The sequence below is a fragment of the Schistocerca serialis genome, chromosome 1, assembly GCF_023864345.2.
Source record: "Schistocerca serialis cubense isolate TAMUIC-IGC-003099 chromosome 1, iqSchSeri2.2, whole genome shotgun sequence".
In the NCBI taxonomy this organism is placed as follows: domain Eukaryota; kingdom Metazoa; phylum Arthropoda; class Insecta; order Orthoptera; family Acrididae; genus Schistocerca; species Schistocerca serialis.
Window position 1 is genome coordinate 1,107,688,080 of NC_064638.1, and position 4,511 is coordinate 1,107,692,590.

The following is a 4,511-nucleotide window of genomic DNA, read 5'->3' on the forward strand; positions in this document are numbered from 1 at the left end:
GCCTCTCAGAGCATTCGCACAAGGTTGGCGCCGGGGGCGACACCTACAACGTGCTGCGATGAGGGAAGTTTCCAACCGATTTCTCATACACAAACAGCATTTGACGGCGTTGCCTGGTGAAACGTTGTTTTGATGCCTCGTGTAAGGAGGAGAAACGCGTACCATCGCGTTTCCGACTTTGATAAAGGTCAGATTGTAGCCTATCGCGATTGCGGTTTATCGTATCGCGACATTGCTGCTCTCCTTGGTCGAGATCCAATGACTGTTAGCAGAATATGGAATCTGTGGGTTCAGGAGGGTAATACGGAACTCCGTGCTGGATCCCAACGGCCTCGTATCACTAGCAGTCGAGATGACAGGCATCTTATCCACATGACTGGAACGGATCGTGCAGCCACGTCTCGATCCCTGAGTCAACAGATGAGAACGTTTGCAAGACAACAACCATCTGCACGAACAGTTGGGCGACGTTTGCAGTAGGTTGGACTATCAGCTCGGAGACCATGGCTGCGGTTACCCTTGACGCTGCATCACAGACAGGAGCGCCTGCGATGGTTGTACTCAATGACGAACTTGGGTGCACGAATGGCAAAACGTCATCTTTTCGGATGAATCCAGGTTCTGTTTACAGCATCGTGATGGTCGCATCCGTGTTTGGCGACATCGCGGTGAACGCACATTGAAAGCGTGTATTCGTCATCGCCATACTGGCGTGTCACCCGGTGTGATGGTATGGGGTGCCATTGGTTTCACGTCTTGGTCACTTCTTGTTCGCATTGACGGCACTTTGAACAGTGGACGTTACATTTAAGATGTGTTACGACCCGTGGCTCTACCCTTCATTCGATCCGTGCGAAACCCTACATTTCAGCAGGATAATGCACGACCGCATGTTGCAGGTCCTCTACGGGTCTTTCTGGATACATAAAATGTTCGACTGTTGCCCTGGCCAGCACATTTTCCAGATCCCTCACCAATTGAAAACGTCTGGTCAATGGTGGCCGAGCAACTGGCTCGTCACAATACGCCAGTCACTACTCGAACTGTGGTATCACGTTAAAGCTGCATGAGCAGCTGTACCTGTACACGCCACCCAAGCTCTGTTTGACTCAAGGCCGTTATTACGGCCAGTGATGGTTGTTCTGGGTACTGATTTCAAAAATGTTCAAAGGTGTGTGAAATATTATGGGACTTAACTGCTAAGGTCATCAGCGCCTAAGCTTACACACTAATTAACCTAAATTATCATAAGGACAAACACACACACTCATGCCCGAGGGAGGACTCGAACCTCCGCCGGGATCAGCCGCACAGTCTATGACTGCAGCGCCCTAGACTGCTCGGCTCTGGCTACTGATTTCTCAGGATCTATGCACCCAAATTGCGTGAAAATGTAATCACATGTCAGTTGTAGTATAATATATTTGTCCAATGAATACCCGTTTATCATCTGCATTTCTTCTTGGTGTAGCCACTTTAATGGCCAGTAGTGTATTACGTTACAAGATGTCAACCATCACAACAGTTCTATTCACGTCATTCAGCTGCAGATGATTATGGTCGACCTGTGGAACGAATCTCATCACTGTACCCTGGACGAGGTTTCTCCCCAAAACACTGTAATCGTTTTCCGTCACTGTACAGAGGTACCAACCGCGCACCTAGATGCTGAATTCAGGAAAACTAAGAGAAGTGACCATATTTGGAGGTGGAGCTGCCACAAATGAAAATCCTCCATGGACGGCAGTTATCAGTGTAACGGCCCAGCCAATTACAGGCTGCTACGCAGCAGGATGAGTCAGGGAGAGGGCAAATTTACACAGGTGTGTATAGTTAAACAGTGGTAGTATTGACACGCGTTTATTCTAGCAGCCTTATACAGCACTCCGACTGTCCTCATAGCAACATTGGGTGTGCTCGCAAAGGCAGCCGATCGCAGAATGCGCTGACGCCCCGATCCATTGGTGATATCCATTGTCGTGGGTTGCGACGCCTAGCAGCCCACCAGCAGGCGCTGCCATGCGAGACACCACCGGTGCAGAACGAGCGGGGGCCGCCCAGGTCCTCTAGAGTCTTGCCAGGTACACACCCCCACGCTTACTCGTGGTCCTCATGTCGTGCGCTTGTGTGCAGTAACCGACACCAGATGTCCATTCCCTAGCAGCAATGCCACTCCCCCCAGGGCTCCACTAAGACGCGATGGCCGATGACGTCTAGATGACTAGGAGGCAATGAGGGCGCACCTCTGCTAGAGGGATCCCGGATCGTAGACAATTTACTGACCGTTGGCCGAAGTGCCTCAGAGGGCTGAAGCTGGCCGCGCGTCAGCTCCCCGCATCGATAAAGTTTTCCAAGTGTCGCGACCGCTACGCCCCAGGTAGGCACACCTCGCCACTGTTCGAAGAGTCATACAGCGTGTAGGTTGTCAGCCGGTCTAATTCACCAAATGTGGTTCGTGATTTCTCTGACAGTCAAAAGCCCGTTCATTCTCTCTGGTCAAAATGCAGACAGAATGGTGGCACAACTGAATGCTTTGAGCCCCTAAACTCGATTATTTACACCCTTATAGCTATTCTTCTGATATAGTCCTACTGGAGGGGGATGAGTAAGTTTGCTTCCTATTACTTGTCCTGAAAGCTTTTCCTAGCTCGCCCTGCCCCGAGCACAGGTTGCTAGGTTCAGTTAAATTTGCAACGTGTGAGTTTCTCGGTAGAACAAAAGGAACGAAGTTACAAAATATTACTTCAATCTTGATCACACTGCGTCAGCGGTCTCATGCACTCGACTGTTGACTGGTGTCACAAACCCCGTCAGGCCGGAGGGTTTTGGCCGCCCGCGGTAGCCGAGCGGTTCTAGGCGCTATAGTCTGGACCCGCGCGACCGTTACAGTCGCAGGTTCGAATCCTGCTTCGGGCATGGATGTGTGTGATGTCCTTAGGTTAGTTAGGTTTAAGTAGTTCTAAGGTCTAGGGGACTGATGTGCTCATAGCCATTTGAACCGGAGCGTTTTGTCATCGTAATATTAACAAAACCGTCCAGCAGCCTACTTGATTAGAACATCGGTTGGGTTGGCCTCTACTGCCTAGCTGCAGTTTGAATAAAACTTCAAAAATTGACAATTCGTGCGCCGAACTTTTCCGGACAGGCCAATATATGCGATATCACATCGACATCATTATCAACGGCCAGCCTGTCCAGGCTGTAGTCGACTCAGGGGCTTCCTTTTCAGTTATGTCGAATGCTTATCGTCAGCAGCTAAAGATGACTATGTTCTGCAAAGCAAAAGCGATTGCGCTGAAGTACGCAAATGGGAAATATTTCCAGCCGACAGAAACATTTATTGCAAGAATAACTGTAATGACACAACAAAGCACTTCGAATTTGTCGTTTTAACAGATGATAATCATAATGTAAAAATGTAAATGTCATATGGCCTTGTTGGCTGGAATATCCCACGGGGTGGATTCACCCACCGGCCGGAAAGGTATACTTCTTCCACGCACATTGGCCCATTTCCTCGTGGATATGTGAGATTTGTGTCATGGCTCAAATGGCTCTGAGCCCTATGGGACTTAACTGCTGAGGTCATCAGTCCCCTAGAACTTAGAACTACTTAAACCTAACTAACCTAAGGACACCAAACACATCCATGCCCGAGGCAGGATTCGAACCTATGACCGTAGCGGTCGCGCGGTTCCAGACTGAAGCGCCTAGAACCGCTCGGCCACACCGGCCGGCTGCTGCAGAGAGGTTTGCTATTTAATCTAGGGCATTGGCGCAAAGATTGGTGATCAGCAACATTACGCCGCCATCTCTCCTCCCCTTGCCAGACAAACACTGTCAGTGAAAATTTCATTCATCACCAGGATTTGAATCGGATTGCTTCCGAGTTGAGCGCCATCGCACAGACGTGCGTTAATGACCACGGCTACAGAAGCGGGTGTTAAAATATTATTCTCAGATGGGACTTCTTGTACTCACCGTAAGCAATCATAGACTGAGGAAGATAAGAGCTTCATACTGACGAAGCTATTCCAACAAGCACTAACGACAATGATGGTCCGGGCATCTGTCTACAATTAAGGATATTGTTATTGTGCCATCAACAGTGAGATGAGTTCCATTCGTCGATCTAGAAGCTCAGTTAAATTGTCAAGCTGTTGTTATTCCAATAACTACTCGGGCTCAAAAGAGAAGTCTACATATAGGAAAAGAGAAGTCTACATATAGGCTGCGATCATAAGCATTGGAGGTGGTCAAGGAGAACTTCGAATCACTGTCATGAGCAGCCACGAGTCATCTCTAAAAGCATGCACGTGGGAACAGCTGAACCAGTCCAGGATGGGTACCTCAGTGATATCAATGAAGATTTGTGCTCCATGCAGTGGAGGAAGCTACTGCCGAACTGCCAGCAGGATCTCTCCCGACCAAGGAACAACGTCAGCGACTGTTAGTCATTCTGCGGCAATTTCCAGGTGCCTTCAGTGCTGAAGAGGAGAAAAGACAGACCA